This window comes from Lissotriton vulgaris, chromosome 3_1 (genome assembly GCF_964263255.1).
Source record: "Lissotriton vulgaris chromosome 3_1, aLisVul1.2, whole genome shotgun sequence".
NCBI lineage: Eukaryota > Metazoa > Chordata > Amphibia > Caudata > Salamandridae > Lissotriton > Lissotriton vulgaris.
In genome coordinates this window covers 1682218354-1682230847 of record NC_141689.1, presented here as the reverse complement: position 1 = coordinate 1682230847, position 12494 = coordinate 1682218354, and positions in this window count along the sequence as shown.

The window sequence follows — 12494 nt, the reverse complement described above, 5'->3', positions numbered from 1 at the left end:
TCCCTTGCCACAGAAGACGTGAAATACTATTTTGAACCGAAACTGAAAAAACTAGATGATCTAGAATACGAACAAGAATATCCTCTGCCAATCGAAATTCTGCCACTCGAACAGTACACATGTGTAATCTACATGGACAGATTTGCACAACACTACGATGTAGAGGAAAAATCCTACAATGCAGCGTGCGCGATTGTTAAAGGTCGCTGGCGCTCTGGTAAATTCAAACCGATGATTACCAAAACTGAATCACTCAGAAACTGTTCAGCACAGCGACCTGAAATAAGATCTTTAAAGATGGCGCTTGAAAATGCCGATCGTGAATTCCCGACACTAATAGTGTGCGATTCGCATTTCTGCGTCAAGTCTTACAACAGTGACATGCAGACATGGAGTAAAAACGGTTACAAAGATGACACAGGTGCCACAATAATGCAAAAATGCTTTGGGAACAAGTAGTTCTTTTAAAGAAAGAACTACAGCAGACTCACGTGATACACGCACTGAGTCATCAACGTGATGGCATTCACGTTGCGGGGAATTAATTGGCTAATACAGCCACAGCGGCAGCGGTTCAACCGGCTTCCGTAGCCACTGAAAAGCGTTCAGAAAAACACATAGATGGGGAAACCATGCTGGTGGTAAAAGCCTCATTAAAAGGCGATTATGCAGCATTACCTCTCAACTATCCACTCAGTAATACATACATAATTGATGCAAACTCCGTTCCTTTTGCTCAAATCCCTGGAGTGGGGGATAGAGTAATTCTAAACACGAACCGGAGAGTTTTCTTGATTGAAAGCGCACACATGGGACTGGGTCCGAGGCACCAACAGATCTTGAAATCTTTAATAGAATTACATCCAAAGTACTGGTGGCCAGGAATGAGCATGCACATTTACAAATTTGCAATGGATTGTCCAGACTGCAACAGAGATCACAGCTGTGAACCGGACCAGACTATTGCCCGGACATCTTTGTTAGAAAGCTTCAGGCTATCTATAATGCAGAAATCCAACCAGAGAAATGCGTCCCAATAATTATTAAGAAACAATTAACTTAAAAATGTAGACCAGCAGCACTCGGCTGATGCCAGAACTGTTATAAAAAGATTTGCGAGTCTTTATCGGCGTATACGCAATTGGCATGCTACATTCTAATCAGGGTCCTGCGTTTAGCTCTCGAGCTTTCAAAAAGGCCATGAACAGCATGGGCATTGCATTGCAGTACTCTTCTCCCTTCCATCCTGTGGGAAATGCGGTAGTGGAAAAAAAAACGGGACATAAAGCAATCTATAACGGCGAGGGTATTAGGTTCAGGTGATGGGTGGGTCAAACATTTAACAAGTGTCCAACGTAGTCTTAATAATCTGCCAAGAAATTCTCTAAAAGGTCTCACTCCATACGAACTATTGTTTGGTACTAGAATGCACATTCAGGATCTTGATTGTCACACTTCAGTGGTAGAAGAAATATCCTTTGATATCAAAGACCATTTGGCTGTTTTACAGGATTTAAATGAAACAATAAAAAGCCTGAGTAACATAAAGTTGAAACAACAGCCGACAACCACTGAAGAAAAACCACCTGTCCCAGCAAGACCTGTCTGAGTTCCAAAGATTGGGGATCTGGTCAGAGAGAAGATCGCGGTGAAGAAGGAATTTGGGCCTTCTTACAGAAAAGCTGTACCTGTCTTAGCTATCAGCGGAACGAGATCAGTTGTACTACCGCCCCTTGCTGGTAAAAAGGAGAACCGAGTTGTATCCATCGACCTGGTAAAACCACAATTATGTGGCCAATAATATGTAGTAGGACCAGTGGACTCCCAAGAAATAGCAGAATACCAAAATTTGCTACAATCCAAGAGGCTCATACTGAGAGACTAATCACATTTGATAAGCCTACAGTGAATAAAAAAGGACTATGCAATAATGCCATGGAACTTGTGCCTCTTGAAACCCAAATTGCAACAGTTCGTCAAGAAACACCAATCTACAGTGATGTAGCCTCTGACTATTCTAATGAAACAAAGAAAAATGCAAAAGCAAATGAAAATCCGGAAATAATTCCAATAATTGACAGAACTGCATCTGGCTACTTCATCAACTTCGACGACTTTTCAGAAGATCCAAGTGAGCATGAAGAAACGCCTGCAACAAAAACTTTCAAAGACAAAGTAATTGAACTTTCTCTCCAACTAAAAGAAACATATCTGATTTCACCATGGATTGAATTTTGGATTGTGATAGGTGTACTTACTCTCCTGCTTTGGCTCATCATGGTTCTATGTTTGGGAAAATTCATTGATGGAAAATATAGTACAATGGACACAGCAAGTCAGAAGATCAACTTGGTCCTAAAGCCTCACACATCCTCCCACATCGAGAAAAGAGAACTGTCATCAGTAAACATCTCAGCCAATCCAATACCCGGTGGGGTAGCATGGGACAGAACTGATTATGACATTTTTGGCCCGGTTGAACTCTTGAAATATCCACATCTGTTCAAGGTTTCATTAAGTGACTTTGTGACACCAAGGACTTTCTCTGATGATTGGGACTTTGAGAACATTAATAATATGATGTCAGATTTAGTAATGTCAGCCAAATTTACAGAACATGATTACTTACAGGGTTCATCGAATTATGAAGATTTATACTGTTATAATCATTTTGGTGATCACTATTTGCATAAAACTGCACAGCCTAGAAATGTTTTATCTTATAACCAATGGGAACACTGTCCAACACCGCCAAAAGGCAGCTCGAAAACATTTTATGAGAAATTCCAGTACTTCTCAGGGTTTAACAACAGTGATCCAGAAACGTTTTATTTTAAAATGTTAACTAGGACCGGAATGAAAACAATGTTGACAAATACTAAATTGATTTATTCTGAAAAATGTTATGACAAAATGTCTACATTTGGTTTCGAATTTTAAAAAACAACATTGAAACAAAAACAATCTGGGGTACCAAAGATTGGCAAGTACAGGGCTTAGAAGCATTATTTAGGGCCTGCATGATCCCAGAACAAATTATATTTTTGAATGACACAATTCAAAAACTACTTGTCTTGGCTTAGCTAAGATAAAAGACTTAAATACACCGTCTATTCCGAAACCCATAACTGATAGTGATAGCACTACAGATGTGGAGATGGACGTATCCCATATTTTACACCAAAACAGAACACATCCTGATTGGAAAAAGCGGTTGATCTAGCCAACAGACACAAATAACTGTCAAGATAGATTCCTGAACAAAACACAGGGGTTCAAAATGACCAGGCTAGACCCAAGATAATCCCAGAGACAACATCCAGGGATAGTTACAACATACAGTGTAGGGAAACTATGCCTTGAGTGGCTATAGAAATCCACACTGGCTGAAATTAAGCAACACTTAACTTTACTTAAAGACGGTGCTGACTTGCGTGATTTCATACTGGGACCCCGCAAACAGCGCCAAAAACGTTTCATAGCGGCCGGTATATACTAACCCTGGGCGTAGTTCGCGGAGTCGGACTCCGCGGAGCTACGCGAAGCCGCACTTGCACTCCGCGAACTACGCGTAGCTCCGCAGCCATGTGTAGTTGCTTGCTAGACCCGTTCGCGCGCCGTTTTTCATCTTCGGGAGCGCGGTGCGCGTGTTCGGGGCGTTGCCTGCATGCTCGGGATGGCTAGCGCGCTAAGTTACCCAAGAGGTTTGTCCCGCCCGCTTGCGTTCCCTTATTTCCTGTTCCGGGTCACAAGTAACGTGTTCGGGTCCTTATGACGCTATCGCGCATCCAAATGACGTTATCGCGTTCGCACAGTCGCACGGAATGGTGCGGGAGGGTTTACAAACATGGTGGCACGCGCGACCGGAAAAAAGCGAACGCAGAACCAGGGTAAGCCATTGCCGCGCACGCGGTAATGTTATTCAGCGCGCGAGAACTACGCTACGCACCGGATCGCGGAGTAATCGACAGCTGCGCGTACTCCGCGGAACGCGGAGTTGACGAAACTCCGCAAACTCCGCGAATGGAGCGTAGTTCTTCGCCCAGGGTTAGTATATACGCTGCGTACAACGAAGCTTGGAAAGTAATGCAAATCGAAACAGCAGAAAAAACTATGAGAAATTGATCGTATAAATTTGGAAAAATCACTTTCTGTGGTGGACAATGGATTAACAACTCTGTCCTCCAGAATATATTCATTGGACAGCATTGTATCATCTGCTATTGATATAATAGAGCAGGACTTACTAATGTTACAACATGGTCAGTCTCAATTACGTTCTATTGTACAGCTTGATTGGACGTTGCAAAATCTGCGTTCAGGCTACGTACCATGGCGTTTAATCAACACAACGTCCTTATTCGGTATCTTTAACCTTACAGATAAGCAAATCAGTTTGGCACAAGAAGGAGCAGATTATACGATTCTGAGCATTGAAAAACTTGAGAGATTACCATTGACAATGTCAGAGAGACCTGTCATTGAATGGATAATACACGGAACAATTTCAATTCCAATAACAACTTTCCAGTTTAAATACTGCCAAGAGTATATACCTACAGGCCAGTATGAAAGGTTGTGTAAAGAATACATCAAATCAACATGGGGTTTACCCTATACACACAGATGTTATAGTGAAGGGAAAAAGGATGTATTCCTTAGTGGTAAAAAATGTAAAAATTCACTAAGTGGTACATTTCTGTGTCAAGGTATTAACTTGCATGGAGCCTGCGAAGGGTCTTCAAATAACCTTTCATACCACCTGCATGGCACGCCTGCAAAACAGATAGAGCCATTTTTCAGACAACTTAGTAACAGGAGTTACGTTTTAATAAGTGACCACAGCTGTTGTGGGATGGTGCCAGGGAAAGCTTATCTCGTGACTGTAACTTCCAGGTTTGTTTGCTGTGTGCAAGTATTGTATCCACACAGCAATCCAGATATGGGGGCTGCGTTATGGCCTTCTTTGAATATCTCTTCTATTCGAATTGATATTTTATGCAGAATGAAGTCTATTCTTTTACAGACAACTGTGCCTCTAACGTCATCCAAAGAAACGTATGATCTGCAAGTGGCAAGGACATCGGCGGAGATACATTCTCTTTTATCGACAAATTGCCCCCTGCATTTCGTAGAAATGTTAAGCCAAATCTTAAACATGTCTGATACCAGTGGCATCGCACATGTATTTAAGACAGTTTTGTCGGGACTGTTAGCACCCTTTGAAACAGTTCTGGGCATCTTCCCGAATTTTGTCCATTCTGTCTTTGGCGGCCTACCCTTAATCTTGGCACTCGTGGCAGGAATTGTATTTTTGTTCCTTCTGCTCCGATATGGCAAGACAATCCACAGACAAGACTCCAGCAACGATGGAAGAAATTATCCTAGCAATACAATACCGAGAACGTATCACTAAGATCCTCGGATTGGCCCGGCTAAGAGATCTAAGTAAAACTAAGTATGCACGATTGGCTGAGTGAAATAGCTACCTATTGTTTTCACACGACTCTAGACATACACTCTATTCTGAGGGAGCAAAGTTGTCATGTTTGTATGATTGTCGGAAGCTAATCCCTTCTTGTCTAAATCAATCAATCAATCAATCAAGAAATTTATATAGCGCGCTACTCACCCGGCGGGTCTCAAGCCGCTTGGGGGAGAAGGGTCCGCTACTGCTCGAACAGCCAGGTCTTGAGTTGCTTCCTGAAGGAGAGGTGGTCTTGGGTCAGACAGAGGTGGATGGGGAGGGAGTTCCAAGTCTTGGCCGCCAGGTAGGAGAAGGATCTTCCTCCCATGGTGGTTCTTCAGATGCGTGGAACGGCGGCGAGGGTGTGGCTGGTTGATCGCAGCTGTCGGGTGGGAGTGTAGAAGGTCAGGCGGTTGTTGAGGTACCTGGGGCCCAGGTCGTGGAGGGCCTTGTGTGCGTGGGTGAGGAGACGGAACGTGATTCTCTTGCTGACGGGGAGCCAGTGCAGGTCTCTTAGGTGTCCGGAGATGTGGTTGTGTCAGGGGATGTCCAGGATTAGTTGTGCGGAGGCGTTCTGGATGCGTTGGAGTCTTTTCTGCAGTTTGGCTGTGGTTCCGGTGTAGAGGGTGTTTCCGTAGTCCAGTCGGCTGGTAACGAATGCCTGGGTGACCGTCTTCCTGGTTTCGGTGGGGATCCATCGGAAGATCTTACAGAGCATGCGTAGGATGTTGAAACACGATGATGAGACGGCGTTGACTTTTCTGGTCATCGAGGGGGAGGAATCCAGGATGAAGCCCAGGTTGCGTTCGTGGTCCGTTGGTTTTGGTGCGTTGCCTAGGGCCGGGGCCACCAGGAGTCGTCCCAGGCAGAGGGTGCTGATCCAAGGATGAGGACTTCCGTCTTTTCTGAGTTCAGTTTCAGGCGGCTGTTCTTCATCCACTCGGCTACTTCTTTCATCCCTTCGTGTAGGTTGGTTCTGGCGGTAGCGGGGTCGTTGGTGAGGGAGAGGATCAACTGGGTGGCGTCGGTGTAGGAGATGATGTTGAGGTTGTGTTGGCGTGCGATGGCTGAGAGGGGGCTCATGTAGACGTTGAAGAGGTTGGGGCTGAGTGATGATTCTTGTGGTACGCCGCAGATGACTTCGGTGGCCTTGGATCTGAACGGGGGAGGCAGACTCTCTGGGTTCTTCCGGCGAGGAACGAGATGATCCACTCCAAAGCCTTCTCTTGGATTCCGACGTTGCTGTGGCGATGTACAAGGGTGTGGTGGCAGACAGTATCGAACGCTGCGGAGAGGTCCAGGAGGATGAGGGCCGCTGTTTCCCCGTTGTCGAGCAGGGTTCGGATGTCGTCAGTGGCTGCGATGAGGGCGGTCTCGGTGCTGTCTTCCCAATGACTTTGGCAGGAAACGGGAGGAGCGAGATGGGGCGGTAGTTCTTGAGGTCGGTGGGGTCTGCTGATGGTTTCTTCAGGAGGGTGCTGAGTTCGGCATGCTTCCAGCTCTCCGGGAAGGTGGCGGTGTTGAAGGAGCAGTTGATGATGTCCCGGAGTTGGGGTGTGATGACGGAGTCGGCCTTGTTGAAGACGTGGTCGGGGCATGGGTCGGTTGGTGATCCGGAGTGGATGGTGTTCATCGTGTGGATGGTGTCTTCGGTGCTGACCGGGGTCCAGGCGCGGAGGGTGGTGGTGGGGGGCGTTGGTTCTGTGGTTAGGTGCGTGGTCTGTTCGCCGAAGCTGTTGTGTATGTCTGTGATATTGCTGTGGAAGAACGAGGCGAGTGAGTCGCAGAGGTTCTGTGAGGGAGTGATGTCGTTGCTTCCGGCGCTGGGGTTGGATAGCTCTTTGACGATGCTGAAGAGTTCCTTGCTGTTGTGTGCGTTGTTGTCTAGTCGATCCTTGAATGCTGACTTCTTGGTGGTGTGGATCAGCTGGTGGTGTTTGCGGGTGGCGTGCTTGAGGGCTGTCATGTTGTCTGTGGTTGGGTTTATTCACCAGGCTTTCTCGAGGGTACGGCAGTTCTTCTTGGAGTTCTTGATGTCATCGTTGAACCAGGAGGCTTTCTTGCTTCTGGGCCTGTTGGGATGGTTTTTCAGGGGTGCGAGGTCATCAGCGCAGTTGTTGATCCATTGTGTGAGGTTGATGGCTGCTTGGTTGGGGTTCGTTGATCTGGCGGGAGTGTTCTGGTTCAGTGATTTGGTGAGCTGGTCGGTGGTGATCTTGTTCCAGCTCCTGCGGGGAACCTGTTTCGGGAGGTGGTGAGTCGTGGTCTTTCTGAAGCTGAGGTGGACGCAGCTGTGGTCTGTCCAGTGGAGTCCAGTGGAGTGGCTGAAGGAGACGTACTTGCTGGATGAGAAGATTGGGTCAAGCGTGTGTCCGGCGTAGTGGGTGGGGGTGGTCAACAATTGCTTGAGTCCGAGGTTGGCGAGGTTGTCCAGCAGGGTAGTGGTGTTGTTGTCGTTGTTGTTCTCCAGGTGGAAGTTGAGGTCCCCTAGGAGGATGTAGTCGGCGGAGGGGAGGGCATGTGGGCTGATGAAGTTTGCGATGTCTTCTCTGAAATGTGTGCAGGGTCCTGGGGGTCTGTAGATGAGGGTGCCTCTGAGTGTGGTCTTGGGGTCGGTGTGTATCTGGAAGTGAAGATGTTCAGCAGCTGAGAGGGTGTCTTCGGAGTTGGTCGTGATGCGGATGGTGTTCTTGTGGACGATGGCGATGCCTCCTCCAGTCTGGTTGACGCGGTCCCTTCGGGTGATCTTGTAGCCGTCCGGGATGGCTATGGCGATGTCGGGCGCTGAGGAGGCGTTCATCCATGTTTCCGTGAGGAAGGCGACGTCCGGCGATGTGGAGTCGAGTAGGTTCCATAGTTCCACGGCGTGTCTGTGGACGGAGCGGGTGTTGAGCAGGATGCTCCTCAGGTGGTTGCTGTTGATGCTCGGCTTGGCGGGTGCGGGAGCGGCGCACGTTCGGATGCAGGAGAACTTGCAGGATTGGCAGGCGAAGGGTCCGTGGGTGCGTTCTGGGGTGGCTCGGTGGCAGCCGGGGATCCGGCCGGTGTTGAGTGCGCTGAGGGTGGCGGCGTCGTACGTCCAGCAGGTGGGATGGCATCTGCAGGGAGAGTTAACTCTTTCCTGAACATTCGAGAAAGTTTCTAGTGACCTCTGAGCTAGCTGGCAAAACTAATTAAGTCTAATATAGTCAGTAGAGACCTAGTCGACCTTAGTCCTATGTCTACACTGCTGTTTATCTTATTCCAATGCGCTGAGCCTATTGGGAATATAGGAACTACACTACAGCTCAAGGAGCCCGTCGTAGGAACAGTAATCCCTACAGTCGGGTGGTGCCTGCCTACACACTGCCTTAGGGATTACCAGTAGCGGCCATTGGTGGGAGTGCTGCTGGGTGCTGATGTGGGGCGGGGGAGGGGCAGGGTGGGGGTAGTAAACTGTGGAATACGGCCGCACAGAGGTAAGGACACAAATAAATAAAACAAATTTCATTGCATGCTTTGCATCGCCAAATGCGAAGCAGTGCGCAACAAAATTAGTTTTAGTTATTTGTTTGATTACTTACTTCTGTATGGCCATATTCCGCAGTTTAATATCGCCCACCCTGCCCCTCCCCTGCCCCACATCAGTGCCCGGCAGCATTCCCACCACGGGCCGCTACTGGGGATTACAATGTCCCTTTCCACCTGCCCTTTCATGGCTTCCCAGTCGCCATAAAAATCCAAGCAGAAAGTTACTTTGGGGGTTCCTCCTTACCCTCTGGCCCTTCGCGATGTGGTCAACCTAAACATCCCTTCACCATGTGGCAGGCACCACATGGTACCTGTCATAAGGTGCAGGGATGTTTTAAAACATGCCTCTTAGCAGTGAGGCTTGTGCTGCAGCCCTTTTTCGGGCCACAGCAGGAGCCTCAATGCTAAGAGGCATGTTTCTGACTGCCTCCATGGCGGTCAGATCGTAATTTGCCTGGCAGGACCACCCTTCCCTGTTGGCTGGTCCTGTTCCTGACAGGATGGCGGTCAAATGCTCGTCGGACCGCCATCGTAATCAGCCCCTTAGTTTGGAGTGGGAATAATAAATCTGAAAACCCCAAAGTAGAACACTTTCCCTAATGTAGTTTTGTTTCAAGTGGGAATAGTAAATCTGATCCGCACAAAATCCAACACTTTCCCCAATGGGGGTAATTTTAGAGTGCGAGTTATGAATTAGACTTTCCCCAAATTATACCATTTTCTTTAATGTGGCTAAGATTATATTAGGAGCAAGTATGGGCGAATTTTGCGAATTCGCGGTACGCGAATTTGCGTGAATGCGTACTTGCGGTTCGCAAAATACGCGAACTTTTGCGAGATTGCAGATTTTTTATTTTTGCGAGTTCGCAAGAATTTTTTCATCGCTGCGATTGCGAAGTTACCCATGCGGTGGCATATGGGTGCGTCCATCTTGTTTTTCACTGTTCGCGTTGCGTATTTCTGTTTCTGGTCGCGACTTTCCATTTTTTGCGTGTAAGCGAGGAAAATATCGCGCAAACTTACCCACGCGGTTGCAATGGGCGCAGCATTCTTGTTTTTTATTCATTGCTATGGTTCTGGGCATGCCTTTTCTATCCTGCTTGAATCTCTGTAATCCTTTGTTTGTTTGAACTTTTTTTAAATCTTTTTTACTCATTATCTATCTCACTATTTTTGTACATCTATATTTTGTGGTTGTTTCTACTTTTCGTAGCTTTAATAAGTACTTTTTAGTAACTCTCTCTCTCTCTTTTCTTTTCTTTACTTTTTTCCTATTCTTTCCTATTTTTCCTTTAACCCAGGACCATGGCAAAGGGAGCCGGCAAGAACTCCAAGGGGAAGAGTCCCGCACCTCGCAGCCGGCTCCCTTGCGGGCGGTTAAGGTGGGCATCTGTAAAACCCAGGGAGATCTTCAGCGACGTGGAGGTGGCCGCACTTGTCTTCTTTGTGCAGCGCCACCTCCGCAAGACCATCGCAGCAGGCGGCAGGCCCGGTACCGGGTACAGCGTCCGGGAGCATCGCCAGCTATGGAGTAAGGTGTGCCAGACCATGTATCGGGAGTCAGGGGTCCGGGGCACCTACAAACAGGTGACGCACCAGTGGTCTGACATAATGGACCGGGAACAAGACCTGCTCGACCTGCTTGGCGTCGAGATCCCTGGGCTTGGTGAGTACTAGTAGCTATTTAATAACTACTTTGTTTTCTTCTGCTCTGTGTTATATTGCAAATATATGTTTTTTCGGAAGAGGAAAAATGCTGCTGATTACATTGCAGGCAAATTATGTTTCAAAAGCTTCTGTGATTGCAGGTGCTCGCCTGCTCAGTGGCGGTGCTACTATGCTTACTTGTTTTCAATTTTGTGCTCATTTGGCCTGAGTGATTATGTATGAGTGTACTTTACAGAACTGCGTGATGCTAGAGACTAGAGACTCAAGTCCAGTCCTTCCTTTGTACTCCTGCCACTAAGAGGAGATAGTGGTGGTGGATTGATAGGTTGAGTATATTATGACTTGTTAACTAGTAGGAAATTTTTCAGTACTCTGCAATCATGACGGACTGTGTCTGTCACTTCGCGTGCTGCTGAGTGCTGCCAGTCCTAGTAGAACCTTTTTGTAGTTGGTTTAGTGAGTTACATAACTTTCCAAGTAGACGGTCCGCAAATCCAGCAATACTAATATCCTAGTAGACAACATCCGATAGGTCAATAAATGTAGTGCAATTGTTGTTTATTTCCCGAAATAATTTTTTATTCTTTTTTTGAAATGTTTGATTTCGTTGACAACAATCATCCATATTTGTGTCTTTCTTTCATGTACATCAGCACCTCCCAGGGGCAAGAGGACAGAGGTAGCGGAGCCGGCGGAGCAGGAGGCCAGGATTGGTCCACCAAGGGCTCTTCTGCTGGCCCCAGTAAGTTTTCCTGTTAATATTAATAATTATACGTCCCTAACCTTTACAGCACCTATTTATTCCAAACGTTCATCATAATTCTATGTTTTCCTAAATCGTCTTTGATCTTCTTGTAGACTGTTTCTAAATTCTTATCCTGCCTCTACTATGACTCTCTGTGCAGCTACTATTTCTTATTATTAGTCTGTCTGTGTAGCTAGCTAAGCTTGCACAGTTGGCAAAAGGTGTTAAAAAAAACTCCTATTCAGCAATAGCTCAAGGCACTGAGTGCAGTCCTCTAGGTTGTCCATAATGTCAATTGAAGTCTTCTTAATGTTTATGCTTTAACAATTCCCAACAATAAAATGTCAATGGCCACCAAGAATAAGATACTAATTTACTTTTTGATTGGATAGGAGGACATATTACTACTGTTGCAGGGACTATTCTGCACATACAGAACTATGGACAAGAAATAGGACATTGGTGATAATAGGCACAATTAGACTTTCCACATACCTCAGTCATAACAGAAGTTGAACCCCCAATTTCCTTACTGACTTGCTAGTGTGTCAGAGTCATTATTTAGCTCCTGAATGCAGAGATGATACCCATTGATTATACAACCCAGAACATAAGACTACGGAGTCAGAGTCCTGACCTCTCAGAGTCATGGAATCATGCTTGCAAATTGCAAACCCTTTCGCTCACTCACTCATGACCAAAAACCACAGAGTCTATGTAAGTTTTAAAGCTTTATTAAAAGTAAAACAGCTAGCTATGTGTGTACTCTGTATATTAATTTTCAATTGTGCATTATATAAAAACATTTATTAAAATCAACTTCATAGAAGAGAAACAGTGAACTCATGAAAACTGAACAGCGGCTGATTTACACATTAATTGTGGTAGACCCCTCACCTTGTTGGAACTTAAAGTACTGGTGGTGATGATGATGAGTAACATATTGCTCTTGTTCGTAGAAAGGAATCTTCTGTCTGTTGTGAGAAAAATGGTGCGCTTTAAAAAGCAAGCATTCATCAGCTGTGCCAACAAGTGTAGCATGTTATGGCTAAGCATGAATAAAAACACCCTCCCCTTCCGAAAGGGGAAATTTTAGTTTAGAGT